The following is a 9,579-nucleotide window of genomic DNA, read 5'->3' as shown; positions in this document are numbered from 1 at the left end:
CTCCAGGCCGGGCCTCCCGGCGCCGGTGCCCCGGCCTGCGGCTCCCGGCGCGGCGGGCGGGGGTCCCGGCCGGCTGGCGGGGGCGGCTGCCCGCCGGCCGGGTCCCCGGGGGCGGGGCGGGGGCGTCTCCGGACTCAGGCCGCGGGCGGGGCGGGCCGGGCACCCGGGGCGGGGGCGGCCGTCGCCCTGACTAGGCCGGGCCGGCGGGGCCCCGCGGAAGAGCTGCCCGCCCCGGCCCCGGGGCCCCGCCCGACCCGGGGCTCCCCCCGGGCCCTCCCCCGGGCCCCCTCCCCGGGCTCCCCCCTTCTGCCCGCGCGGTCCGGCCGCCTCCCCGCCGGCGGGTCCGGTCAGGGCCGGGTGGGGTCGGGACCGGCTCTAGGGGTGGGGACAGCGCCCTGCAGCGCGGAGCAAAGCGGGGCCCGCGAGAACGGGGCGTCGCCGGGCGGCGGGCTGCCGGCCCCGCCCGGGCTCGCGGCGCCCCACAGCGCCCGGGGAGGGAAGGGGCCGCCGGGGCTGGAGAAGAGCTGGGAAGTCTTCGCGGTCCGCCTGCCGAGACTTTCCTGTCCCCCCCAGGTTTGCTTTTCGGCTCCTGGAAAGTGGCACCGGCAAGAACAGAGGCTGCACCCCCGAGTGGGCCCGCCCCAGCCGTCCTGTCTCGGGGCTCGGGGCTCCTGTGCAGGAGTGGGCCAGGCTGCCCTTAGCCCGGGCCCCCTTCCCAGGCGCACCTGTGGGGACCCGGCGCTGACCCGCTTTCTCGAACGCCTCAGCGGTTGCCTGGCCTGACAGTCCCCGGGACAGGGAGCATCTGCCCCCCGCTTTCCGGGTCCAGAATGTGGCTCACCCAAGGTTACGGGTACCGGGCCTCCCGCGTCTCAGGCTCTAAGCTACAAGCCTCCACCTGCTGGGGGTCGGGGCCGCATCTTCACACACAAGATCTGGTTCTGTCTTGGGAAGGCCCTGGGGCTCCCCCCAGGCCAGAGCAGCATCCTCCCAGAGAGCGCTCCAGGCCCCCGGGTGCAGCACCTGGTTCCCTGGGGACATCGACTTGTGTGCAAGTGCCCAGCCCGGGCAGAGGCTGCCAACACTGAGGTGCGCAGGCCAGCGATGCCCTTTTACTCCTGGGCACTGGGGAAAGGGAGCAGCGGGACCAGGATGTGAACCTGACCCCCACTGTTGGGGTCTTTCTGGGCCGCACGGTGCCCCCCTCTCAGCAACCGCCTTACACTGGCGAGTGCACACGCGGTGAGCTGAGAAGCCGGGAAACCCTGGCAGCTGACTCCCTGCCTCAGTTTCCTCATCTGCCAAGTGTAGGTCATGGCCGTCCTGCCCCTCGTACCGCTGCACCGGAGGGCCCCGGAAGGTAATGGCCGAGCCGCGTGAAGGCGCCAGGGCCCGGCAGCTGGCCGGGTTCCCGCCGCCACAGCTGCGTCGTCAGCGCCCGCTGCGTCCCTCGTGGGGACGGCTGCGGATAGGACTCGGGGCCTCTCGTCACCTGCTCAGCTGGGGTCACACGGCCAGTGTCCTGCCATAGGCGAGGGGACCTTGGCCGAGACCCGCTGGTGAGTACCGTCTGCACCCGGGGCTGCGTGCGATTGCTCAGGTGCCCCCGCTTAGAGGGCACAAAGCAGGGCAGGCGTGCCGGGTCCCAGGTGGTAGGGCCCGCCCCTCCTCTCCTCCAGGGCCCCAGGAAGGCCCCGCAGACGCTGCCTGCAGGCGGGCTTTGGGGGTGTCCTCTCCGGGATGCTCCGGGCAGGCCTGGAAGCAGGGAGGGGTGTTGGGAGCCCACGCCGGATGGAGGGGGCAGGATGCCCGTAGCTCGGGCCCTCTGGGGCTGCCCACGGCCCGAGGCCGCTCCCCTGGAGGGTCAGGAGCACGTAGGTGGGTCGTGGGGCCGAGGTCACGCCTTCTGTGATCTTTGCCCTTTGCCCCCTTTTCCCACCTCCCCCCTCCCCCTCCCCTGCCCAGGGCCGGCAGTGCTGGGGCCCGGAGGCGGGAGGGTGTGGTGGCCGTGCCCCCAGGTCAGCGTGAGGGCCTGGGGCGCCCTCCGGACTGCAGGGTTGCAGGGGAAGGGGAAGGCAGGTGCACAGCAGGCACAGCAGGCGGGCGCACAGTTCTCACTCCCGGGGCCCTGGGTGCCGCCGCCCGGCTCGCTGTGCTCAGGAGATGGGGTGAGGGGCACAGGCCTGGACCACCATGCTTCCCAGCCGGAGTCCAGGCCCCGCCCCGCAGGGGTAGCCCCAGACCCTCCCCAGCGTCAGGGAGTGTGGACAGACCAGAGGGAGGGCGGGTGGACCAGTGGGGGGCGGTCTCGCTGGCAACTGGGCGCGCTCCCAGTGAAGGGCCACAGGAAGGGGTGCTGGGGGCCTGCGAGGACCCCGTGTGGGAGGGGCCGAGGCAGGCTGCGACTCCCACCCTCGGGGTCACCCACTAGGCCACCCGCCTCGGCCTGGGGAGCAGGGCTTTAGGCCCAGGGATGGATGGGGGGCCTTGGGGGCAGTGCCTCTGGTGGTGGGTGGGTTTCGGCCCCCATGACACATGCTGGGAGCACCCAAAGCAGGAGTGAGCGGGACACATGCCGGGGGCATCCAGGGCAGGGGCAAGCAGGAGGTAATGCGAAGGAGTCTCAAAGGGGTGGAGGGGAACTCCATGGGGAAGCGCACGGCCTGGAGACAGTGTGGGGACCACACCTGGGGTCCCGTACGTCCCGCGCTGCGTGCCCGGGTGTCTTCTTCCCGCCATAAAGGGGCTGCCAGCTCGGCCCACGCCTGCTTCTCCTGGCACAGGTGCCGGTGCCGGGAGGCCGCGCTGCCAGCCTGTGCCCACAGCCCCAGACCTGGTTCCAGTGCAAGAGCCTGGCCGCGGCCAGCGCCCCATACTGTGTGCCCAGCTCTGAGGGGAGGGTGCAGCGTTCCTGTGCCCCTTGAGCACCCTGTCCTCTGCCCCTGGTGGGAGGCTTGAGCTGGACCAGATCCTGCTCTCCTGCCGGCAGTGGGTCCCCGTGGCCCAGGGGCCCTGATGGGAAGCCCAGGGTACCCCTGCGGGTGCCCCTCCCCTGGGCACCCCTCCTGCAGGCCCTCAGCCCACCAGGGGACCCGGGGAAGACACGCCTCGGTGGTGTTCTGGCCGCGTCTGCAAGCCGGGGGCGTGGGCCGCTGGCGGTCAGGACGGCGATCGTGGAGCAACGGTCTAGGAGGGGCCTGGCATCCTCAGCCCTGGACACCCATGCGCTCCCTGCTGTGCCGGGACAGTGGAGCTGGCCCTGCTTCAGCCTCTTCGCAGCCCGGGGGTGCACAGGAGCGTCCGGTGCCCTGATCCAAGCCCCATGCTCACCTGGACAGCCTGCCTGCAGCATCGGGGCTCAGCCCTGGACAGACCAGCTGCCCTGCCCCAGCTGGTGCTTGGAGAGGCGGGGCCGGGGTGGGTAGCTCCAAGCAAGAGGAGACAGGATGGGTCTCAGGTAGTTGCCATGGTAACCTGAGGCCAGCCCCCACCTGGCTGCCCGCAGAGTGGCAGCCCCAGGGCCCAGTCCTGTCTCTAGCCTGACCCCCAGCGTTCCCGCAGGCAGTCCGTGGGTCCCCGCGGGCAACCGAGACCTTCTCCCAGGGGAGAAGGGGAGCTCGGGGCAAGGGTGCCTGACTCCTGGGAAGGTCCGTCTCGCTCGCACCAGAAACCCTTAACCACCCCAGCAGGAGTCAGTGGGCTCGGGGTGGACCCAGACACAGTGCCGCGTGAGGGGGAGGGGAGGGCGGCGCCCGGCCGGGGGGGGGGGGGGGTGAGCGGGGGTGGGCGCCGGGCTCGCAAAGCTGGGCGGACAGGGTGCTGGTGGAAACACGTTTCCCAGGCTGCTCGCTCCACTGGCCGGGGGCGAGGCGTGTGGACACAGGCGTGAGCGCCCTGCCCCCTGGAGGGAGCTGGGCAGGGCAGTGGCCCTTGGAGGCCGCCCAGGGTCTGTGCAGCAACAGCTGCCGAGGCCTGTGCCCACCTCGTCTGCCTCGAGGCTGCGTCCTGGCGGGACATCCCAGGTGGCCACAGAGGGTGGCGTCTGGGCTGTTTCCACTGTCCAGCTCCTGGGCACAGCGGGCCACGGACACTCATGTGCAGGGTCTGCGTGGACGTGTCTTCACGCCTCTGGGTCTAAACCAAGGAGGGTACTTGCTGGGGGCCGCGCAAGCTGCAGGTGTAGGGGCCGCTCCTTCTCAGACATGGGGCTGCCGATGTGTCTGCAGCCGCGCTGGGTGCAGGGCGGCGCCTCACCCCAGGGCCTGAGCCCCTTGGAACCCACGCCGTGGTGCTGGCGGCCTGTGCTGGACTGGCTGCGCTTCTGCCTGGAGGGCGGAGCCCCATCTCGGTATGTCGGCTGGGCTGGGTGTGACTCAGCTCAGGTGAAGGCCTGCTGGCCCAGGAGGATGCGGGGGGTTGGGGGGTGGTCCCCAGAGAGGCACCTGTTCTCTGTGGGGGAGGCGCCGCCGACTCTCTCCCCATGGGCCTGTCCACTCTGTGGCCTTAGAGCGTCCAACGCTGGTCAGGTCAGCCAGGCCCTGCCTTTGGCCAGCAGCCCCGCCTCCTGGGAGCGCTGGCAGCCTGGCCAGCAAATCGGGTTTGAACTTGAGCTTCTTCTGCTCTTCCGCCCGAGTGGAGGGTTTCTCCAAGGCTGCTAATGAGACTGGAGGATCTCACGCTTCGTTTTCAATTGCTTGTTAATTGCCCTCAGCCTGTCATTAGGTCTTAAGTCAATGCAGCCGAGTTAACAACCCTTGGGCCCATTGTCCCCACCCCGCCCCTCTACCAGCTCCTGGGCAGGAACAGGCCAGCAGCTGGGCCCAGGGCGGGGTCACCCACCCACCCGGTTTGGCTGCCAGATTTCGGGCGCCCCTAAAAGACGTGTTGAGCAGGAGTTGAGGTAGGAGAGTGTTCGGGGGCGGCCGCCCCTTGTAGACGGAGAGAGGTAGCGGGGCTAGACAGGTGGCCATCCAGAGTGATGTGCCCGAGTGGGGGCTGCAGGCCCAGCCAGCGGCACTGCCCACCCCCTGGCTCGGCAGTGACTGTGACCTGGGCTCCGAGCGGGTGGGCGGCCCCTCACCCGCTCCTCTAGAGGCCACTTGAGGGCAGGACCCAGGATGGGGTTTTTAGAGCTCGCCTGGGGACCCCGATGCACACCCAGGTGTGACCCTCTGGCCAAAGACGAGGGGAGGAAGTCGGGGCAAACAGGTAAGGCCGGCCTGGGCATAAGAGGAGGGTGCAGAGGGACAGGGCAAGGAGAAGGGATGCAGTCGGAGGGGCCCCAGGGAGCCTGCACTAAGGAGGAGGGATGAAGAAGGAGCAGCCAGTTCCATGGGGACCCTTTCCAGGTGCAGCGGGGCTGTGAGCTGAGGGTTAGGGGTCTGTAGGTCTTGAGGTGATGGACACGCCTTGGTGCCCATCCCAGATCCGTCTGGCCCCAGGACACTGGCCCCTGGACAGATGAGGGGTAACCTGGGGAAGGTGCCCACGCTCACCTGCTGGCACTGGGCCAGCCCCTGGGCGAGGCGCAGGTCCAGGTTGTCAATCTTCCACCACAGACGAGGTGCAAGGGCCAGTCTGGACGGCAGGCCCAGTGTGCTGTCTTGATAGGAGGGGCGCGCGAGGGTTTCTGGGTGCGTCTGGGTTGGGAGCCTCCGGGAGCGCATGTGTGTGATTCCAGTTACATAGGAATGGGCAGGCGTCCCTTAGGAAGACGTCTCCAGCATGCATGGCCACTTCACTGTGGCCGCCCCGGCTCTCAGGCCCCCTGCACCCCTGTGCTGGCAGAACCTACATCGGAGAGACTTGGAAAGCAAAGGTGGGCCTCCCTGGTGGCACAAGGGGTTAAGATGCAGCCTATGAAGCTGTCTGCAGCCTCTGCAGCACAAGTCCAATCACCGTCCAGGGAGCTACCCACACGGCGCAGCAGACCTCTCCTGTCTCCCCGCTGCTCCCCTCAGCAGTGTCTTTCGGTCAGTCTGCCTGTTCTGCTCCCCGCTCTCTCTGGGGAATCCTCTCACCCCCCACACCTCTGGCCTGTACCCCGGTTCTTGTATACATAAATAGATCTTTTTTTTTTTTAAAAAGGAAAGCCGAGGCATGTTCCCCGAGTCTGGAAGGCAGCCTGTGGGACGGCCGCGCTGTTGTTCACAGCCGCAGGGAGCAGCATTCAGCCTTTGCAGGGCCTGCTGGGCCAACGTCCAGCCCCGAGGGTGCCCACTGAGAAACAGGCCCGACGCGGACGCTGGGAGGAACAGGGGCCTTGCCGGTGGGGAGGGGTCCCGGGTGATGGATGTGAAGACTCTCTGGGGGCCTCCCTGTGGCCCAGGGGTCTGTCTCAGGCTGTCCCTGGCCAGGGTGCTGACCCGCTGCTCCCCTCAGCGGTGTGTTTCAGTGGATCCACCTGTTCTCTCCTCACTGTGGGGCGTCTTCTCACCTCCCCACACCTCTGGCCTGTACCCCAACTCTTCTATGCAAAAATAAATCAATCTTTAAAAAAGAACACTCACCGGTTAAGGTTCTGGAGACCTTTTGCTCAGCAATGCCAGTACTCCGAGCAGCCAGCACCGCGCACCTCAAATGATCACAACGCTGCATCTGATCTTAGGTATTTTTTATTGCAACTGGGGGGGACAGGGAGCTGATGAGAACAGACCGCTGAACTGGGGGCATCCTGGTTGGGGTCCTGAGCCCTTGGGTCTGGTCTGTGTCCTCCTGTCTGTCACCCCTGGGGGTGGGCGGGAGGGTTCCCAGCCCCCGAGGCTCCACCCGCTGAGTCCCCCAGAGGAGCCTGGGCGCCCTGTACTAGGATCCTCGCGTCACCTTGTCTCTCCGACCACGGTAGGAGCAGATCGCCTCTCTGGTCCCTGCTGTGCCGTGGTGGTTCTGGTGTCCAGGTCGGGCGAGGACGACCCTGGGGCCGTGGCTGGGGTGTGGAGGGGGTTGGCGAAGCAGCAGGCACAGGCTCGGAGTCCTCCCGCCCTCACACAGATGCTTCACTGCCCCCCACAGGCCCTGCGGGCTGCCTGCCGCCCAGCTGGCTGCCCGGCTGCTCCTGGCTGCCCGAGGAGTTTTTTTATTTTCGTATTTTTATTTTTTTAGAGGCATTTTTATTTGTTTGTTTGTTTGTTTACACAAGCACTGGGTACAGTCAGGAGCGCGGGAGGGTGAGAGGATTCACCAGAGCCAGAGCGGGGAGCAGAGCAGGCAGAAGGACCGAAGGACACTGCTGAGGGGAGCAGCGGGCGGCAGGAGGGGTCTGTGCGCCATGCGGGACCCTCCTCCGGTGGCCGGGGAGCAGCCGGGGATCGAACAGGCACCACAGAGGCTGCGGGCAGCTTCGCAACCCAGCGCTCAACCGCTGCGCCACCGGGGAGGCCCTGTTCCAAGTATTTTTTAATTTCCCGTGATTTTGTTTAACCCAAGGGTTCCTGAGATACTCCCAAATATGTGGGGTTTTCATAGCTACCTCTCTACTGGTTTTAAAAAGAAAAAGGGAAAAAATTCCCAAACAATAAAAAAGCAGCCCGTGTGGTCTCAATCCTTCTGCGCTGCTGGAGCCTGCGTGAAAGTGAAGCCAGCACCTCGTTGTCTGGCCGAGGGTGCCCAGGCGGAGGGTGTGCTGGGCAGCGTCCATCCCTTGGCCAAGACCTGCCGCTTGGCCCAGGGGCCCAGGCCCGCGTCCCGCGGAGGCTGCTGCCAGAGGGGTGCTGAGCCCCGCGGCGCCTGTGGGGCCGCCTCTTCCTCCGTTTCGTGTGAAGCTGTGGGGAGGGATGCACCAGCTTACCATTGTCTTCCCGACGAGGAAGCCTTTTCAGCGAGGGCCCCCCACCTGCAAGGAAGCTTGCCGCGCCATGCTAGGGTGCGGTGCCCGGGAGGTCGCCCTGCCCGGCTTGCTGCCTGCTTGCAGGACCCTGTCCCTGCGCTCGAGGGGCTGCGCGCTGGACACGGCGGTTGGAGGGACGCGCTCAGGCCTATTCCTGCTCTTTGTCTTATACCTATTCCCTCTGAAATTTCATCTTCTAAATCATTTAGGTTTTTTTTTTTTTTAAAGATTTATTTATGCACACAAGAGCATGGGCACGGGCTGCAAGTGTGGAGGTGAGGGGATGAGGGGACTCCCCAGAGACAGAGTGGGGAGCAGAGCAGGCAGATCCACTGAAATCCACTGCTGAGGGGAAAGTGGGGAGACGAGAGGTCTGCTGTGAAAGGCACCTTTTATTTGTATCGGGGATTATAGCTATGATGATTACTTTCAAATCTTTGCTAATTCACTCTCCTGGTCATGTAGGGGTCAGTTTCTATTACTTTTATCGATCAACTGATTGAGAATGGCTAACATTCTCCTTTGCATGAAAAATTTTGAGTTGGGAGCTTTCCCGGTGGCGCAGCGCTGTGAAGCTGTCCGCAGCCTCTGCAGCGCGGGTTCGATCCCCGGCCGGCCAGGGAGAGTCCCACATGGCACAGCAGACCTCTCCGGTCTCCCCGCTGCTCCCCTCAGCGGTGTATTTCATCAGTCTGCCTGTTCTGTTCCCCGCTCTGTCTCTGGTGACTCCCCTCACCCTCGCGTCTCTGGCCTGTACCCCAGTCTCGTATAAACAAATCTTTAAAAAATTTTTTTTTGGTTTGTATCCTGGACGTGCTGTTCTTTGTGGTGACTGAATTCGTTTCTACTAACGAGAGCGTTGGTTTTATCATTTCTGTGCTGTGTCAGAGGCAGGAGAGCTGTGAGGGGCAGGCCCAGGCTCTGCTCCAGGACGCGGCTCGGCCACCTGGTTCTTGCCTCCCGGGGGCAGAGGCTGCCCGCGATCCGGCGATCTGAAAATAGGACTCGGGTCTCCCCTTCCCTTGTGTCTTCCTTTCTTGGGTGCCCCTTTGCTTTCCGGAGAGTGTCACTGCCCTCTCCCTGCTCTTGGGGTCAGAAAGGGGCTGTCTCGCTGATGCCTGCCTGCACAGTGTGGCTGGGCGGCCCTCAGGCTGAGGCAGGGAAACAGGCGGTAGTAACCGGCCCGTGGCTGATGCTGCTGCATCCTGGCCAGGCTGTAGTGCCGTTGGTGGGCGGGTCAGTTCGGCAGGACTGGGGGCAAAGCCCACTGTGTAGAGACCCTGCGGGATTGGAAAATCCATTTTGTGCTAAATCTGTCGGTTACGTTTGCGGAGATGTGGCATTTTTACAAAGCCTAGTTTTCCGGGCCTTGGGCTTGTCCTTCCCTCCGTGTTTTTCTCTCGATCAGGTACTGTTTTTGGTCTAGGTCTTGCACCTTTTTGGGGGGTGGGGGTGGACGTGGGCAGATTTATTTAAAAAAAAAAAGGAAAGGAGATGATGCTTGCACAGCACGGCGGAAGGAAGGAGCATCTGGAAGGGGCAGGGTTGTTGGAGGCGCCTGCGCAGGCTCGGCGGGCATGCTGGGGCACAAGCTCCTGGACACTTTGTGAGCTTTATGTCAAGGACTTTTGTTGCTCTCGAGTAATTGCATTTAAAAGGCTTCCAATTTAGGTTCTCACTGGCAGGCAAACAGTCAGAGCCTAACAGCTTAACTTTGCACGTGAGCTGAGGCCCTGCGTCCCCGGGCCCCAAGC

The sequence above is a fragment of the Talpa occidentalis genome, unplaced genomic scaffold (genome assembly GCF_014898055.3).
Source record: "Talpa occidentalis isolate TD23 unplaced genomic scaffold, MPIMG_talOcc4v2.1 talOcc4.10, whole genome shotgun sequence".
In the NCBI taxonomy this organism is placed as follows: domain Eukaryota; kingdom Metazoa; phylum Chordata; class Mammalia; order Eulipotyphla; family Talpidae; genus Talpa; species Talpa occidentalis.
The sequence above is the reverse complement of the archived record's forward strand: the minus strand, read 5'-3'. Positions refer to the sequence as shown.